Genomic DNA, 21,030 nt, shown 5'->3' on the forward strand with positions numbered 1-21,030 from the left:
TAAATTTAACTACAAAACTTGTTAGATCTAAATTTACATATCACATATACAATTTAAGATCTAATTATTACATGCTTTGCATACATCTCATGTATCAAAAATTAATCTAATTAACATACTTTCATATCTGATACATCACATGTAATATCTAAAAAATAAGATTTAAATTGAACTATTCAAAATTAAATCAATTCTAGACAAGTTACTGGAACAATTCTACAACTAGTCTAAACATGCAACAGATCAATTTTATGAAAAAATTAAAATTTTATTTTCTATTTTTTGATCTGATTACAACACTTATAATATCAAAAAAATAAAGAATAAATTAGATTTAATTTATATTTTAATCTCATTAAAATATAAAACTTAAGACTGTTCATGGATTCAACTAATCCTAGTCTAGTCGTGCATCTCATGCATGTTAGATCTTCTTAGATTTAATTTTAAATATTTTAATTTTAGAACTTATCATATTTGATGTGACATCTAAAATTTTTTAAATATTAGATAAATAAATATAAAAAATTAGATCTAAATTAGATCTGAAATAGAGCCAAAAATCTGGCTCTGATACCAGTTGAAGGAAAAACCACCTTTTTCCTTTGTAGGATCTTCCAGATTTCATCAAATCTGGGGCAGAATAATTTAAAAATTTTATCCTATGCTATTTCAGATTTAATATCTGTTAGATCTAATTTTATTATCTAATATTTAAAATCTAAAATTAAATCTAAAAGTATGAGAAGTATAAACATACCTCATGGATAATCTGATTACCCTATAGATGATCTCAGCATAGTCCGAGGTTCTGATGTAGCCATGCAAGCACCTGGCCTCTATCGATATCTACTCAGGTAGGACCTAGAACATTTTCTCCTCATGAATCTATACTTCAAAAATCAGATCTCTATCTGATTTGAAAGTGCTTCAGAACTCCTTCTGAAGTTGGAGCAGCAGCTTGTCGAAGATGTCCTGCAGCCTTTCTGTTCCAGGCGTCACCACACCTTTTCCTTGCACCAGATGAACGTCCAACTCTTTGGACATGAAGAAGGGAGATAGGAGAGTAGGGAGTATGTAGAGAAGAAGGGAGGGGGTGGCAGCTATTGGGTTTGGTGCATAAAACAACTTCAGCCCTTAAACCCTAGGCGCAGAAGGGTTTATATAGACCCTGTATGCTGCGCAGTGCCACATCATTCAACCAATCAGAAAATTCCAATAAATTTTGGAAAAATTTTGATTGATTGCTTGATGTCATCTAATTACATTAGATAAAAACTCAAACCTCTATCTCAAAGTTGGCACCAACACTGGATAAGGACAAAAAGAGGTTGGCGCCAAAGAGTCCAATCTTATCAAGACTCTCCAACCTTATCCACTTGGGGCGCCCACTTAATCCAATTAGGCTTGCACCATAATCTAATTATGGTGCCCAATTTGATGTGGTTTGGCTCCACAAAAATCCTCCAATAAGCTCTTGCCAAGTGACCTTCAATTTAAGACCCATATGTCAACTTTTGACAAATATCCTAAAATAAAATTGACAGGTGACAGGAATTAGCAGGTGCTTATCTTAAATTCATCTCATGAATTAAGACAAGCCTTTTCTAAGCTGGACAAGCTTCATTTGGACTGAGAGAAACCTTCTCAAGGTTCTCTGGGTGAGTCAAATTACATTTGGTTCAGCAGAGACAGAAAAGATTACACGAGGAGAAAATTAGGCTCAATCGTGTGCTAGCACGATTTCCTTGAACCTAATTGGACCTTATCCAAATCAATTGGATTAGCCCAATTGATGACATCTAGACCTTAATCCTTGTTTGTATGACTCAGTTAGGTTCAATTCCATATGGTAACGAGACATGTCGTGATCTCATCATCGACATCATCGAAACTCCTTTCGATGGATCAGAACTCTTCTAATACAGATAATTAGAATGATCGATTATCAATATCATTCTAATTGCATCCAAAATCCATTAGTGACACCTAGCAGTATGTGGTGGTAACCCATCAGAACTGAAGATGAACCTCTCGGTGCAGCAACCTGTGTGATTGAGTTTCTCTATCATGAGTCCCGACTGAATTAGGGTTAAGGTGAACTCGTCAAACCCAACATCAGTCATATGAATCAATCGATCGATCCGAGTCTGATGTGAAATCCAAACGAAAAATTATTTTCCATTATTTCACTGTGCCATAGCCATGGGCTTAAGGACTCGATCTTTCGATCACCATAGGACTACTCCTCTCATCTACCGAGGTTGATAGATCCCATCTTGGTGCGACCTACTTCCTATAATGAATATGCTACAGCCAATATACACCTCAGAATTCTGAATGGCTAGAAGATCGAGTTATAGTGTAGTCAAACTATAACACACTCAAGGTGAACTATCGATGCACCTCAGGTCAAAGAACTAGACACACAACTGCAGTATCGAGCTAGTCATCGACAAGAAGGTAGACTTCCTTATGATTGCTCAATATAGTCACGCTTAGTACTCTCATTCTTAATGAATATCTGTACTCTCATTTTGATGTCTCCACACCGTAGACTCAAGACACATCTACCCTAAGGAAGCGATCATATACCAACCTTCCGGATCGATGATCATCCTCGTGATGATCCTATAGTTAGGAGTTGTTTATGAGTTAGTTATGTAAATTCATGCCTTAAATTTTCAACTCTTGAAAATATGAATTGACATTCCATTAACTCAAAGGATGTATCACAGACACAATGTACACAATGTGATAGAAGAATAACCCATTTATTGATTTATAGTCAAAATTATAAATTTGCAATTAGATTTGTACAGGAATGTGTCAGCCAATCTAGCATCTAGGGTACACATCTAACATTCTCGTGTTGGTCACATTCAGTATAAGTTTTTCTCTAACAACCACGTACACTTTCACCTCAGTGTCCCTATACTGCAAACTCGAGATCCATCTACCCAGAAGGGAGGTGATCTATTCATCAATCTTAAATGGATTGATCACTATCCTCTATGATGATCCTACGATTAAGAGTTTTTAGAAATTAATCACTAATGATGTATGTCTCAAATTTTCAACACCTTGAGAATATACAAAATCATCTTTATTAATTTTTAGGATAAATTATAGACACATACAACATGATAGGTAATAAAAATTATCTAACAAGTATAAAAATATATCCTAGAGAAATATATGCATCAGTCAAGATTGGCTTCTAGGACGCTCATCTAACACTTTTACATATAACTCCAATCATCAATCATATTGATAATTGGATCCTTTTGCAATTCGACATTGTTATTTGATATTTCGATCAGTCAGGACCTCTTTTGTGTATGACCCCATAGGTTTTATTCTATCTGATAGTGAGATACATTTTGATCTCCCTCAAAATATCATTGAAACTCCTTTCAATAGATTAGAACATTCTAACTCTATCCATCAAGGATCATCAATCATCAAGATGATGCTTGATGAGTCTGATGATCCACCAATGACACTTAGCAGTGTGTAGTGGCAATCCAGTAGAATAAAAGTAATGAATCTCTAGATATAGTTACTGTGTGATTTAGTTCTTATATCGTGAGTCCCAATAAGATAGAGATTATGAAAAATTTGTCAAATCCCATCGTCTATCATATACAAGATTGGCTCAACTCGAGTTCATTTATAAATTTTCGTGAAAATATTTTTTCAATATTTACATTTGTTTTGGCCAAAGAATTTATAAACTCAGTCTCACAAATTATATAGGATTTCTTCTTTTTCAACTAAGGTCGATAGATCTCATTTAGTTGCATACACTATTCCTATAATGAACTTACTACAGCCAACATACACCTCAAAGCTTTGTAGTCAAACTACAATAACCGCATTGTGAACAATCGAGGCACTATAGGTTAAAAAACCACTCACACTACTATAGCATCAAGAATATCACTAATGAGTGAGTAGACATCCAAGTAACTTCTCATATTGGTCACGCTCAGCATCCTTATTTTCTAACAAGCACCTGTACTCTTGCGCAGTGTCCCCACACTATAGATTCAAAATTTATCTATCCATAAGAAAGTGATCTATATACCAACCTATCTGGATCAATCATCATCCCCATAATGATCCAATGGTTGGGAGTAATTTATGAATTAACCATCAATGACACATGCCTTAAATTTTTAACTCTTTAGAATATGTGTCATCATCTTGTCAATTCATTGGATATTCATGGACACATACACTGTTAGAAAATCAGATAGACAGCATGGGTAAATTTCAAAACCTTTTTGAAACACAATGAAAAATAAAACAGGTTAAATCTTTTAACCCCACATGTATAAGATCAAATCTAATCCTACCCAAGCCTAAAAAAAATACATATATATAATCTGAAATTGAGAAACAAGCATGAGATCGGATCTCATTACTTTGGTGCGGGTAGATATTCACTACTTCTGATGATCATGGATTCATAGATGCTCGAGCCGTACACGTGTTCGGTCTCTACGAGTATCCACTGAGATCAATCTCGAATTGATCTTTCCTCATAGAAGATTTTTTTTCCTAAAAAAAATCTTAGCCTTGAGATCTTAGACCAACATTTTGATCTAGATTATGGGATCAACTCTTTGATCAACAGTCTTCTTCTTCTTCTCCTCGTTCTTCTCTCTTGAAGATAAATCTCTTAGAGTCTTGGCGTGTGGAAAATGGGATGCCCAACTCTTGGGCGTGGAAGAGAAGAAAGGGAGGAGAGGAGGCATGGAGAAGGGAGAGAGAGGAATTTGTTTCATAAAAATCTCTATTATCTCTTAGAAATCCTAGAGAAATACTCTTTATATAGGCACTATCCTGACACATAATAGGAATCCAATTATCTTAAAAAGATAGATCCTTATCTCATAAGAATCCTCTATCTTTTTAATCTGATTTATTTCAATTAAAATCAGATATAATTAGTACATAATCAGCTCTTTTAGTTTGGTACAAGGGGCATCCTAGGAATATATATCAGGTACCTGGGGTGCCAACTCTTGGCACCCCACATATAGATTTCTTACCAAATAAGAGGGGGCGTGGTCCCTCTTTCTCTCCTCCATGCCATGCCACATAAGAGGGAGCGGGCCCCTCTTGCAATATCTTGAGATTTGATGCCTATTTTTTGCCAAAAATAAAAGTAGGCGCCACCCATTCTTCAATTTATTCCACATGTACTCTTAGAGATAATTAGGAGATAAAGAAGAGATAATGGTAGGATTATTATGCCAACTAAAGGACTTAATCAAATCTTTTTGGACTCATAATTAAGAGCCTAATTAAATTTCAATAGATTTAAGTTAGGTTCAAGGCTATGGACTTGATCAAATCGAAGTCTCAAGAAGAATTAAGTTTAAACATGTGCTAGCATGATTCTCATAAATCTAATAAGATTTCAATAAATCCTAATTCAATTGGAATTTCATAAGTTCAATTGATAAATTTGAGATTAAATCTCTTAATGTGTGATCCCATAGGTTCTATTCTATCTAGTAGTGAGATATATTATGATCTCCATCACAATATCATCGAAACTCTTTTTGATGGATTGAAATATTTTTAATTCTACCTTTCGAGGACCATCGATCATCAAGATGATGCCTGATGAGTCTCACAATCCATCGGTGACACCTAGCAGTATGTAGTGACAATCAAGTAGAATAAAAATATGAATCCCTAGATATAATTATCATATGATTCAGTCCTTCTATCGTGAATTTCGACTTGACAGAGGTCATGGAGAACTCGTCGACCCCATTGTCAGTCAGATGCTAGATTGGCTCGACTCGAGTTTATTTGTGAATCTGATAATTTTTTTTTTTCAGTATTCACACTTATTTTAGCCAAAGATTTTCTGAACTCAATCTCGCAAATCATATAAGACTTTTCCTTTTCCATCAAGATCGATAAATTCTATCTAGGTGCATCCTACTCCAAACAGCGAATCTGAATCTACTGAAGCCAACATACACGGCAAGGTCCAAATGACTAGGGACCAAGAGAATGTGCAGTCAAACCTAGTAGCCTCACTATGAATAGCCAATGACACTGCAGATTAAAAGACCACTTACACCATTACAGCATCAAGAAGACCACTAATGAGTGAGTAGACATCCATGTGGTTCTCGTATTGATCACGCTCAGTGTAAGTTATTCTCTAACAACCATCGACACCTTTATCTCAGAGTCTCTATACTGCAGACCTGAGACTCATCTACCCACAAGGGAGATGAACTATGCACCAATCTCAAATAGATTGATTACTGTCCTCCGTGACGATCTTTTAATTAGGAGCATTTAAAAATTAACTACTAATTAATGTATATCTCAAATTCTTAACACTTTAAGAATATATAAAAATCATCTTTGTTAATTTCTTGGATAAATCTTGGATACATAAACATGATTAGAATAAAAAAGACCTTTATTAATAATAAAAATATTATAAGTACAAGTTTAAGTCCTGAAATTACGTAATGTGTCAGTCAACTATTGATTTTTAGGATACAAATTTAACAAACTCTCACATGACTTAAAGCAATTGGCCATATACCTAAGATCCATCTTCTCAAGGTAAGCTTCGATTTTCTGCTAGCTGAGAAGCTTGGTCAGTGGGTTCATCACATTCAGCTCAGAGTCGACTCTCTGTACCTTAATAAACTTCTTCTCGAGATATTCACGTATGATGTAAAATCATTGCTCTATATGCTTGGACTTCTAGTAAGACCTGGGCTCCTTAGCAAGAGCTATGGTGTCGTTGGATTCCTTAACAAGAGCTATGGCACTGTTGTTATCGTAGTGCAGTGCAATGATATCTGATGAGATCATATCTAGCTCTGTAATGAACTTCTTGAACCAAAAGGCTTTTTTAGTAGCTTCAGAGGCAGCGATGTACTTGACTTCCTGATAGATATATGTCCTAAAAGCCAATATGGCTAACACATTGTAATAAAGCTAAGACACAATTTTGTACTTAATATGTTGATTTGATCAATAAAAGGATAAGTTTATTTTTTATTCAAGTGTGATATATCCTTGAATCATACATGAAATTAATATTTCAATATATATTCACAAAGTATTGAGAATTAGAGATATATATTTAATTCCTAAATGCTCTCAATTATAGTATCATTATGAGGACAGTGATCGATCCGGATAGACCGACACACAGATTGCTTCTTTCAGAGTAGATGAGTCTCTAATTTATAGTGTAGAGATACTAAATGATGAGTATGGATAGTTATTAGAGAATTACTAGTACTGAGCGTGACCATATGAGAGATCACTTAGTTTTTTACTCGATTGTCAGTGATTGTTGTGATGCTATAGTTGTGTGAATGGTCTTTTGACCTACGATGGTATGACTACTCACAGTGAGGCTACTGGAGTTTGACTGACACATAAACATGATCTCAATGATCTCTTGTAGTGGATGTTGGCGACAGTTGGTCCACTATAGGAGTAGGGTGTACATCAAGATAGAATCTATCGATCTTGATAGAAAGGAGTAGTCTTATAGAATTTGAGAGCCTAAGTCCAAGAGTTTATGGCCACAGCAGTGTGATTGATGGAAAAAAAATTTCATAACGATTACAATTGAACTTGAGCTGATCGAATCTATCATATGACTGATGATGAAGTTTGATGATTTATCCATGACCTGCCATCTAGTCGAAACTCACAATAGAGGGACTAAATCACATGCGAACTACACCTTGAGATTCTTTTTTGGTTGTACTGAATTGCCACTACATACTGCTAGATATCACTGGTAGATTGTGAGAGCTCACTAGGATTGCTCAGGATCGACAATCCTTAATGAGTTAGAGTGGAATTGTTTCGATCCATTGAAAAGAGTTTCTATGATACTATGATAGAGATCATTGTATATCTACTACCAGATAGAATTGAACCTATGGAGTCATAAAATAAAGGGATTAGATCTGAAATAAGTAATTGGGTTTATGAAGTCTTAATTGAGTTTAGAGAAATCCTATTGGGTTCAGGATAATCTTGCTAGCACATGGTTGGACCTAATTTTTTCTTTATATTTGAATTTCTTATTTGATAAGATTAATTTAAATTTAATTATCTACTAATAACCTAAATAAACTAGATTTATTGGACTCCAATTGTTGGGTGCATAAGATTTTGGATTAAATGAATTAAGGGTTCAAGTCCTTAATTAATTTTCTTGATAATTTTGGTTAGGCACCACTTGATTTGATCAAGTTGGGATCGTCCACCCATTAGAGAGCATGTGGAACCATTATGGGGCATCTCATGGGTGCCATGTTGGGTGTATTTTTGTGGGTGCAAAGGCTCCAATAGTTGGCACCTAAAGGATATCATAAAGGGAGTCAAATAACTAGAGGAATAAGGATTCTTAATGCAAGTAAGAGTTGTATTAAGTGGTTGTTTGATTTTGAATAAAATTCAAAACTTATGTCTATTTAAAGGGCCCTTCCCTAAGGTCTTTAGGTACTTCAACCAGTAGCTCCATGCCTCGCTTGAAGAGCCCATGCTGAAAAGTGTGGTCAATACCTTTTTCATCACAAAATTTTTCAAAATCTTGATTTTTAAATTCGGTTCCCTGATCACTTCGAATATTTTGAATTGAAAAACTTTTTTTATTTGTGACTTTTCGATAAAATTTTAAGAAAACATGAAAAATTTCATCCTTATGTGCCAAAAAGAAGACCCATATAAAACGAGAGAAATCATCAATAATTATAAAACCATATCATTTTTCACCTAGACTAGTAGTTCTAGTGGGTCCAAATAAATTCATGTGCAATAGTTCTAATGGCCTAGAAGTTGAAATAATATTTTTAGATTTGAATGAGACTCGTATTTGTTTACCCATTTGTCATGCATCACAAATTCTATCTTTTTCAAAATTCAATTTGGGTAAGCCGATAACCAATTTCTTTTTAATAAGTTTTGAAAGTGAATGTATGCTAATATGTACAAGCTTACGATGCCAAAGCCAACTGGTCTCATTAATCTTTGCATTCAAGGCTACTAGATATTGCATATTTATTTTGAAAAGATCATTCAAATCTACCATATAAATATTACCATGTCTATGTCCAACAAATTTAATATCTTCATTAATAGGATTAATTACAATGCAAACTGAAGATTCAAAAATGACTTTGTATCCTTTATCACAAAATTGACTGATGCTTAATAAATTATATTTTAAACTATCTACTAATAAAATATTTTCAATAAAATTAGAGGGAGTGATACTAATGTTACCTATATCGATGATCTTTTCATTGCCATTGTCTCCAAAGGTGACCATCCCTCTATTTTTAGCATCAAGTGTGATGAATTAAGATTCATCACCAGTCATGTGTCTTGAACATCCACTATCAAGATACCATTTTCGATTTGCTCCTTGGGATACAAGACACACCTACACACAAGAGTCAAGTTTTGACTTTAGGTACCCAAGTTTTCTTGGATCCTTTTTGGTTAGTCATAATGGTTCCTTTTGGAACCCAAATTTTCTTTACATTAGAATTTTTAGATTTGTTAGAAAAACATGAATAGGATTTGTGTCCTACTCTACCACATTTAAAGCAAGTTATATTTGGAAACTTGTTGTATGATGAGTTTACAAAGATATTTTTCTGAAATTTTTGTTTCTTTAAAGGGTTATATCCAAGACCGGCTTTATCATAAATGGTCTTTTGATTGTCAAGTATCATGTAAAGTTTATTTGAACTTAAGATGAATTTTTCAACCATTGGTTTTAACTTGGCTATCTCAATTTTTAAGTTCAGATTTTTTTGAGACAAGATTAATTTTTCATTTGAAATACTCTCATTTTCTTTTAGTAAAGATTGATTCTTTGATTTTAATTCTTTGTTCTTTACCCCTAGCTTCTTTAGTTCATCAATTAGATCATAAAATGCTTCATGAAGTTCTTCAAAGGTAAAGTCAATAGGAGTTTCAGTATTTACCTCATTTTTATATGCCATAAGGCACAAGTTGGCTGATTCATTTGAGTCTTTTTCTTCAGAGCTTGACTCATCACTTTCGCTCCATATAGCCATCATGGCTTTCTTCTTGTACTTCTTAGGATCCTTCTTCAGTTGTGGATATTCAGACTTAAAGTGTCCTGATTTCTTGCATTCATAACAAATAAGGGGTTGCTCCTTATCCTTCCCTTTGCTATGTTCCCTTTTTGTAGGTGGCCTCTTTCTCATTCTTTGTCTTCTTTTCTTCAAAAACTTCTTAAACCTTCTAGTAATGAGGGCCATTTCTTTATCTTGCTCTTCATTTTCTATATCATCAGATTCTTCATCAGGTTGAGCAGTGGTTTTGAGGGTGATTATCCTCTTCTTTTTGATATCTTCTTTTTGGTATTATTTCATGCTTAGTTCATGTATCATCAGCGATCCTAGAAGCTCCTCTAAGGGTAGGATATTCAGATCTTTGGCTTCTTGGATTGCGGTCACTTTGGCCTTCCAAGTCCTTAGTAAAGACCTAAGAATCTTTCTCACGAGATCATTGTTAGAATAAGACTTATCAAGATTTTTTAGACCATTAATAATATCAGTAAAATGAGTAAACATTTCAGTTATTGATTCATCATACTCTATTTTAAAAAGTTCGTATTTATGCACAAGCATGTTATTTTTTGATTTCTTCACTTGATTAGTTTCTTCATGAGTTACTTTTAATCTATCCCATATTTTCTTAGCTGACATGCATATTAAAATATAATTGAATTCATTAGTATCTAGAGCACAATATAAAATATTCATGGCTTTAGCATTTAGTTGAGCCATTTTCTTATCAACCTCATCCCATTCTTTTTCGGATTTGGTTGATTCCACACCATCAATTATTTTAGTAAGTGTGTGTGGTCTATTTACTATGATACTCCACATATCATAGTCAAGTTCTTGAATAAAGATTTTTATCCGAGCTTTTCAATAGGTAGAATTTGACCTATTGAAAAGTAAAGGTCGGTTTGTGGACTGCCCCTCGGCTAGTGAAGTGCCAACTTGAGTTGTCATAGATCTTTAGCTCTTTGATAGTTAAATCAAAATAGGACTAGAGCACCAGACTCTGATACCACTTATTGCCCAGCTATGCAACCCAAGAGGGGGGGTGAATTGGGTTTTTAAAAAATTTAAAATTAACTTACAACTATGAGAATTATTTAACAATGAGCAAGATAAATATGGAGAGTAAAATTTATGCATGGTGTAGAAGTTGGATGCAAGAATGCAAGAAGATAAAAAAATTTAAAAGGAGAGCAAGTAAGCATAACACAAACAAAAAGATTTATAGTGGTTTGGTGCCAACCTTGCACTTACATCCACTTCCTAAGCTCCTACTTGAAAATTCAAATCCACTAAACCGTATTCAAATCGAATACAATATCGAAACCTCTGACTCTAGCTATTTCAAGCTAGAACACTTATTTCTCAGGTACAAACCAATTCAATATAATCCGATTCAAGGTTTGGATCAATCTTTTCATATTTTGGAACCCTTCCAAAATAAAATATCAATGCAAAATAAAGTATAGCAGTTAATCACACAGAAATACAGATGTAGCTCCTTTAATGAGCGAATAAAGATTTAAATATACTTTACACAAAGAAAAGCAAGCTTTTCTGATTTTTCTCAAGGTGGTTGAAGACTTGAATGAACTCTTAAGGGGTTGGTGAACTTGAAATAAAAGCTTCTTTAACTTCAAAAGGGCTCTTGCTTAGGGTTGAAATGAATGCTTGAAGAATCTTTTCAAAACCTTATTGATTCCCTCCTTAAGTATCTTTTATAACTTCAAATGATGGTGGAGAGTAATCTGGACTGAAATAGAGTCGTTAGAGCATATTAAATGGGCATTAAATGCAGCCAAAATGAGCTGAAAACTAGCCATTGTAAAATTTTTCCATCGTAGGGGTCGACTCATAGGGTCGACTCATGCTCATGAGTCGACTCATGGGGTCGACTTCTGTGGCATAGGACAAAAAATGACTGTTCTATAATTTTGACCTACACAGCAGCAGAGGTCGACTCATAAGGTCGACTCATGCTCAGAGGTCGACTCATGAAGTTGACTCACAGAGTGTGCCAGTCAAAAAAAAAAAAAAAAATATGTCGTTCAGCCTCTTTTGACATCAGTCGACTTATGGGGTCGACTCAAATTTATAAACATAATTTTTTTTCAAAATACATATCCAAAAATATTAAAATTGCCTCCAATAGATTATAAATCTTCTGCTCTTGCTCTTGAGGCTTCCGAATCAGAACTTGGTAAAATTATGATTTTGCCCCTGAAATATAATAAATCTTTTTTCAAGACAAAATCATTAGCAACCCCCTCAAATACTTTGTAATCATCAAAATCAATTTAAGGAGCAACATCCGAGCTTAGATTTTGCTAAATTGAAATACATTGATATATTAACTTCTACTAATTCGGAGGGGTCAATCCCATCTTGACCCATACACCGACTTGACAAGTACTTGACTATACTCAAAAATCTTTCATCACTGAATTAGAAACTTAGTTAGTCTGGCATCAAAGTATAGTGAGTTGCTTGCAAGTCACCGTGGTAATCTCAGATTGGAGGGACACTTATACCCATATCCTTCGTGAGCTATCCTTGACAGCAGAGTGCTCTACAGTTGGTCACATTTCATGATAATGTACTCCTACATCTGACCTGCATATCATACTAGTGTCTCCACACCATTTAGTTATGAGGACAATCAATCATATGGTACACAACGACCTACACTTGATTCGCTATTGTCTCGGTAATAGCGTATCGTTTGGTCGCAAATCAATTTAAGAATTATACAATAAATCCTCCTTTATCGATCAAAATAATCCTAAGAATTTCATCACAATATAAGAGTTCATTAGAAGATGTAACCTTATGATAAATAAGGTCAAATAATTTTTATTATTTATCAATTCATATACAATTATAATTAGCATAATCATCAAACAATTGGCTTTAGGACATATTTTTCAACAACTTTCATTTGGACTAAAGCCAATCAGTATAGTATCATACATCCATCTTCGATTTATCATCTCAGAACTCTTAGATTTTGAGGCTTTAGTAAATGGGTTGGTTACATTCTCCTTTCTTTCGATCTTCTAAAGTTCGACATTACCTTAACAAATTTTTCGAATAAGGTGATAGTGATGCAAAATGCTTAGTAAGCTAATGGGACTTCAGCTCCAAGGTATGAGCTATGGCTCGATACTATACCATACAATAGAACCATCATTGGAGGGTGCCACTCCTAGCTTGCCAATGGATCTCTACAATCATATAGCTTTTTGCAAGCATCAAACACTGCAATGCATTAAGCCTCACAATTTGAATTTTCTATATCTTTCTGCTTGAAACTTTTTTAACAGATTACTCCATTATTTAGGGTAATGATGTATTCCGACATATTCTTACTATTATTATATCCAACTAAAATCTGGGGTCATACTCTATAAGTTTTAAGTCAGATTCTTCATAACTGAACCATCGATCCTTAGTATTTCTCAAATACTTAAAGATGACCTTTCAGTGATTCTCATCCAGATCTTATAGATATCCACTCACCATCCTAGTAAGTATATCATATCCAGTCTCACACATGGTGTACATGATAGAATAAATTCTACTCATAAACACTCTATATACATTAGACTGGGATAACCCAAGTAGCCTCTTAGATCTATCTCTATAGATCTTCATCCCTAGGATGAGATGTGTCTTTACCCAAGTCCTTTATAGAGAACAATGATAATAACCAAATCTTTATTCCCTGTAATGTAAGAAATATCATTTTTGATTAAAAAAAATTTATTTATATACAAAACAAGAAATACACTCACAGAACTATTAACCCATTTGTATTTGCAGGATTCTTTTTCATTCTCAACGAAGCCATGCGTTTTGATCATTTATCAAAATACACATTCCAACTTTGAAATACTTAGCATTGCCTTAGGAAAAAATATCTCATTACGGTCAATACTATAATGTTAATGATATTCTTAGGCAATTAGATGAGCTTTGTAGGTCTCCACCTTCTCGTCTGTGCTCTCTGATCCTATTGAAGATCTACTTATTGTTGGATATATGCCCTAGAAGTCAATCTTGACTAACACATTTTATATTTCTAGGACATAATTTTGTACTTATTGGACAGTTATATTACCATTCATATTTATGTGTCCATGAATCATCTAAGAAATTAACGAGATGATGACACATATTCTCAAAAAATTAAGAATTTGAGACATGTGTCATTGATAGTTAATTTCTAAATTGCTTTTGGTAATAGGATTATCATGGAGATGGGGATTGATACGGATAGACTAGTGCATGAATCACTTTCTTTGGGCAGATGGATCTCGAATCTGTAGTGTAGAGATACTAGAGCAAAAGTGCAGGTGGTTGTTAGAGAACAACTAGTATTGAGCGTGACCAACACGAGAAGTCACATAGATGTTTGCTCACATGTTAGTGACTTTCTCAATACTGTAGTTGTATGATTAGTCCTTTGACCTGAGATAACACTACTGCTTATAATGAGGCTACTGAAGTTTGACTGACACATCAACATGGATCTTAAGGAGTCCTTGTAGTGGATGTTAATGATAGTTAGTCCACTGTAGGAGTGGGGTGTACATCAAGATGGGATCTATCGATCCTAGCAGAAGGGAGTAGTCCTATAAGATTTGAGAAGTCGAGTCCTTAAGTCTATGGCCATAGCAGTGTGATTGATGAAAAAGAATTTCTATAAAATCACATATGGACTCGAGCTGATTAAATCTAACATATGACGATGTTGAGGTTTGATGATTTATACATGACCTGCCATCTGGTCGGGACTCATGATAGAGAGACTGTATTATGTGTTAACTACACTTAGAGGTTTATTTTTTATTCTGCTGGATTGTCACTACATACTGTTAGGTGTCACTGATGGATTATGAGACTCATGAGGATCATCTTGATGATCAATGATCCTTAGTGGGCTGAGTTAGAATTATTTCAATCTATTGAAAAGTGTTTCAATGATATTATGATGAAAATTATAATATATCTCACTATCAGACATAATAGAACCTATGGGGTCATACACAAAAGAAGCTTTTGACTGATCAGATAGTTGAATTATGATTATGAATCGTAACAAGATTTGATTATCAATTTGATTGATAATTGATCTAATGTAAATTTGCATTATGTAACTTACTAAAGAGTTAGTGAGTTATAGGAGGATTAATTAGCAATAAGATTGCTAATTGGCTTAATTTAATTAAGCAATAGGGCTTGTATCAAGTCTAATTTGATTGAATTTAATTTGACTCATTATGGGTTTGATTTGATCAACCCTATAGGGTTATAGGATAATCCCAAAAAGATCGGATGATTAGTCCCAGTTGAATTAAAATTTAGATTTGACCCAATTTCTAATTAGACTAGGATGTGTATTCTTAATTGGACTAAAAATTTTTATTTTTATGATGCACCAAATTCAAATTATTTTAGAATTAAAATTGAGTTTGACTCAAGCACCAAGAAAGAGTCCAATTGAACTAGGACCCCTCCTCCAATTAAGAGACATCTAATCTAAATTAATTGGGATCCAAATCATATTTAAATTTCTATTTATTTGAGTCTAATCTGATCCTAATATGATTAGGATTCATTGATGTTGGTGCAAAAATTCGCTTGCGCCGGAGAAGCTGGAGTCGAGGGAGTCACGGTCGCCGTCGGGACCTGCAAAAGAAGTCTAAACCGGAGGTGGGGTTGCTCCGATAAGACCCTCCGATGGTCAAGTCAGTTCTCTATCTCAACAAGAATGGAGTGCTCGAACGGAAATTTTAGCAGAGTTTCTAGGCAAAAATGAGAGCATATAGAATAACGTATCTAGGGTTCCCCTTTTATAGACGGAGGGGGCAACAAATTGATAGTGATGCCTGTAACTGTCTGGCAGTGGGCCGCCCAGAGTCAGAAAAAGTTGGTTGCAGAGAGTAGTGGGGTGGACCCGTGGCTATTACCGGGGCATGCCATGTGGAGTCTGCCACGAGAAGTGGAGTGGCATCCGTTGTCGCGACGTGCTAGAGGATAGAAGAATCGCGCATTATCCGTCACAGGGAGTGGAGCAGGGCCGTGGCCATTATTACGGCCTGCCAGGGAGTGATGGAGCCACGTGGAATCCATCGCAGGAGGTGGAGCAGGGTCATGGCCATTATTACGGCCTGCCAGGGAGTGATGGAGCCGCGTGGAATCCGTCGCAGGAGGTGGAGCAGGGTCGTGGGGTGATGGAGCCGCGTGGAATCTGTCGCAGGGAATGGAGCAGAATCGCGGCCGTTACTGCAACGTGCCAGGGGTGGGAGGTCCGCCGGCTGAAGTCCGGCTGGAGTGTCTGGCGGAGAGAGGTAGTTAGCCATCTGTCCAAGAGGAGCTCGAAATCCATCTTTCGCAGGAGTTCGGATGGAGTCTTTCTTCAGTTGAAGTCGGTAACGGAGCCCGGCTCCCGTAGGAGTCCGGGCGGAGCTTACCAGCAGTTGAAGTCGGTGACGGAGCCCGACTCCCGTAGGAGTCCGGGCGGAGCTTACCAGCAGTTGAAGTCGGTGACGGAGCCCGGCTCCCGTAGGAGTCCGGGCGGAGCTTACCAGCAGTTGAAGTCGGTGACGGAGCCCGACTCCCGTAGGAGTCCGGGTGGAGCTTACCAGCAGTTGAAGTCGGTGACGGAGCCCGGCTCCCATAGGAGTCCGACGGAGTCCTCCTTGCGGTTGAAGTTGTGGACGGAGCCCAGCTCCCGTAGGAGTCCGAACGGAGTCTTCCTTGTGGTTGAAGTCATGGGCGGAGCCCGGCTCCCGTAGGAGTCCGGGCAGAGTCTTCCTTGTGGTTGAAGTCGCGGGCGGAGCCCGGCTCCCGTAGGAGTCCGGGCGGAATCTTCCTGCAATTAAAGTCAGGTGTGAAGTCCGGCCCCAGTAGGAGTCCGGACGGAGTTTACCAGCAGTTGAAGTCGGTGACAGAGCCCGGCTCCTGTAGGAGTCTGGGTGGAGTCCTTCTTACGGTTGAAGTCGTCGGCGGAGCTCGGCTCCCGTAGGAGTCCGGGCGGAGTCTTCCTTGCGGTTGAAGTCGTGGGCAGAGTCCGGCTCCCATAGGAGTCCGGGTGAAGTCTTCCTGCAATTAAAGTCAGGTGCAAAGTCCGGCCCCCGTAGGAGTCCAGACGGAGTTTACCAGCAGTTGAAGTCGGTGACAGAGCTCGGCTCCCGTAGGAGTCCGGGCGAAGTCTTCCTGCAATTAAAGTTAAGTGCGAAGTCCGGCCCCCATAGGAGTCCGGACGGAGTTTACCAGCAGTTGAAGTCGATGACGGAGCCCGGCTCCCGTAGGAGTCTGGGTGGAGTCCTCCCTGCGGTTGAAGTCGTGGGTGGAGCCCGGCTCCCGTAGGAGTCCGAGCGGAGCCTTCCTTGCGGTTGAAGTCGTGGGTGGAGCCCGGCTCCCGTAGGAGTCCGGGCGGAGTCTTCCTGTAATTAAAGTCAGGTGCGAAGTCCGGCCCCCGTAGGAGTCCGGACGGAGTTTACCAGCAGTTGAAGTTGGTGACGGAGCCCGGCTCCCGTAGGAGTCCGGGCGGAGTCTTCCTGCAATTAAAGTCAGGTGCGAAGTCCGGCCCCCGTAGGAGTCCGGACGGAGTTTACCAGCAGTTGAAGTCGGTGATGGAGCTCGGCTCCCGTAGGAGTCCGGGCGGAGTCTTCCTGCAATTAAAGTCAGGTGCGAAGTCTGGCCCCCGTAGGAGTCCGGACGGAGTTTACCAGCAGTTGAAGTCGGTGACGGAGCCCGGCTCCCGTAGGAGTCCGGATGGAGTTTACTAGCAGTTGAAGTCGGTGACGGAGCCCGGCTCCCGTAGGAGTCTGGGTGGAGTTTACCAGCAGTTGAAGTCGGTGACGGAGCCCGGCTCCAGTCCTCCTTGCGGTTGAAGTCGTGGACGGAGCCCGGCTCCCATAGGAGTCTGGGCGGTTGAAGTTGGTGGCGGAGCCTAGCTCCCGTAGGAGTCCGGGTGGAGTCTTCCTGCAATTAAAGTCAGGTGCGAAGTCCGGCCCCCGTAGGAGTCCGAACGGAGTTTACCAGCAGTTGAAGTCAGTGACGGAGCCCGACTCCCGTAGGAGTCCGGGCGGAGTCCTCCTTGCGGTTGAAGTCGTGGACGGAGCCCGGCTCCCGTAGTAGTCCGGGCGAAGTCTTCTTTGTGGTTGAAGTCATGGGCGGAGCCCGGCTCCCATAGGAGTCCGGGCGGAGTCTTCCTTGCGGTTGAAGTCGCGGGCGGAGCCCGGCTCCCGTAGGAGTCTGGGCGGAGTCTTCCTGCAATTAAAGTCAGGTTCGAAGTCCGACCCCCGTAGAAGTCCGGACGGAGTTTACTAGCAGTTGAAGTCGGTGACGGAGCCCGGCTCCCGTTGGAGTCCGGGCGAAGTCTTCCTGCAATTAAAGTCAGGTGCGAAATCCGACCCCCGTAAGAGTCCGGACGGAGTTTACCAGCAGTTGAAGTCGATGATGGAGCCCGGCTCCCATAGGAGTCCGGGCGGAGTCCTCCTTGCGGTTGAAGTCGTGGGCGGAGCCCGACTCCCGTAGGAGTCCGGGCGGAGTCTTCCTTGCGGTTGAAGTCGTTGGCGGAGCCCGACTCCCGTAGGAGTCCGGGCAGAGTCTTCCTGCAATTAAAGTCAGGTATGAAGTCCGGCCCCCGTAGGAGTCCGGACGGAGTTTACCAGCAGTTGAAGTCAGTGACGGAGCCCGGCTCCCATAGGAGTCCGGGCGGAGTCTTCCTGCAATTAAAGTCAGGTGCGAAGTCCGGCCCCCGTAGGAGTCCGGACGGAGTTTTCCAGCAGTTGAAGTCGGTGGCGGAGCCAGCAAGGGTCAATCCCGCTGAGAACTTCGGCTGTGGGTATGTTATACCCAACACCAGTCCTCCTACTTCCGAGTTTGAATTTCGAGTGAAGGAAGTACAGAGAGATTGGCATAGCCGAAGTTGTCCACTCGAATCCTGAGCGCGATCGCCCCCAGATATTTTGGCATTAAATGTGCGCGTGCTGGAGTCATTTCGAATCGGGACGATACGAAGGGACCCTTCGAAATTCTCACTGGTGCACTGGCCCAGGTACGGTGCAATAATGGCCCTGCCAACCGTCAGCCGCTTTTAGCCGCCTGCCACGGCAAGTGAGACACGCGTCTAGCGCGGGCCAGCCTGGGGGGATTCGCGATCATTATGGCACCGGATCTCAGGGTCTATTTAAACCCGTCCTTCCACCTTTAGCGGCCCTATTTCGCTCCAGAGTTCTACCAGTATTTGCCCTTCCTTCGAGAGCCCTGTTTCTGTTGGCATCTTCTCGGGCCATAGGCACCCTTCGAGTCATCCCTGTTCTCGCCCCCCTACATCCCTCTGAGCAATCTAGGTTAGTCCTAGAACCTTCATCTTTCTTCCCACCACTTAGGGGCTTTTTCTTCGCCATTTTTTTTTTGTTGTATTCCTTTGAGTTAGTCTCCTCTGGCCTCCCGTCCTTTGTCCTGTCCGTCTTCTTTGAGATCTTTAGAGTCTTCATTTGGAGTTATTCGAAATGTCTTCCGGCTCTTCTGCTCCCAGTGGTTTCGGGAGTTCTTCCGCCTCAACCCCCCAGGTCCCTCGCTCTGTAGATGAACCCGCACCTGGGGCTGGGCTCCGCCCGATTTTTGCATCGGGCACCATTCCATGCTCCCTGACTCCGAATGAACTCTTTCTGATAAGGGTTCAGTATGGAGTTCCTCTGGAGTACGACCTGGAGCTGCCTAGCCCCTCCGATCGGGCCAGCACTCCCCCATCCGGTCGTTTTTGCCTGTATCAGGAGGCATTTCGTGCCAGACTCCGGCTTCTACTTCCGTTCTTTGTTGTCGCCCTCTTCCGCTTCTTAGACATCTCTTTGGCTTTCGTTGCTCCGAATTCTTTTAGGTTTTTGATAGGGTTTCTCTCCCTTTGCCATGTAGTCGAGGTCCAACTGTCCCTCTCTCTGTTTAGGCACTTCTATACCTTCAAGCATCATCCTTCGGCGAAGGACTGGTGGTATTTCTCCCCTCAGTTCGGTAAGAAGGGGTTGCTGAAAGGTGCCCCCTCTTCAATCCACAATTGGAAGGAGAAATACCTCTTCGTCCACTGCCCGACCCTGAGGCTGGGCCTGCCCCCTTGGGGCACTCTGAGGGATTCTATCTGCCGGGCCCCCAGCCTGGGGGAGGAGGACCTCCAGGCTGCCCGAAAGCTTCTTGCCTATTCCGTTCCTTCCCTTCCCAACCTTCTGAGGGAGCAGTTTTTGTTCAACATTGGCCTGAGCCCCCAGGACCCTGCGAGTACTTCATCTTTTTCTTTTTCTTTTTTTTCTTCTGTCCTTTTTCTTTCTCTCTTCTTTCTCTCTTTTTTTTTTTTTTTTAAGGAATGGACGTCGAAGCAGCATGGATGCTTGCTAGGGGCCTCAAGGCCCACAAAAGAAAGGGTGCCGCGGCCTCCGAACCGTCAAAGAGGGCCAGGGTGGAGGAGTCGAGCTTGGCTGCGTCCGTCCAGGCGGCTCCTGTGATCGACATTCCTTCGGACGCCGAACCTACAGTCCCCCGGGCTTCTTCAAGGAGTCCACCGACTGGGGCTCCCGCTTTGGGGGTCCACCCCATGGAGGCGCCAGTAGTCGAGAGGGGGAGGAGAAGGAAGTCGATGGCCCGCAGGGTGAGTAGCCGTCGAGCCACCGCTGACAAGTCCCTCTGTTCCGAAGAGGAGCCGGAGAATTCCTTCAATGATAGGGACTTGATCAGGTGGTTGATCGACGGCTGCATCCTGCCTGAAGTCATCGAGAGGATCGACCGTGCCGATCTGGAGCAGTGGGTCTGGGACTCCCTAGGGTCCTTCCTCGAGGTAAACAAATCTTCATTTAACCGGCTACTCGACCCTTGTTCTGATCCCCTTGTCGCCCTTGCAGAT

The sequence above is a fragment of the Elaeis guineensis genome, chromosome 3, assembly GCF_000442705.2.
Source record: "Elaeis guineensis isolate ETL-2024a chromosome 3, EG11, whole genome shotgun sequence".
NCBI classification, from domain to species: Eukaryota; Viridiplantae; Streptophyta; class Magnoliopsida; order Arecales; family Arecaceae; genus Elaeis; species Elaeis guineensis.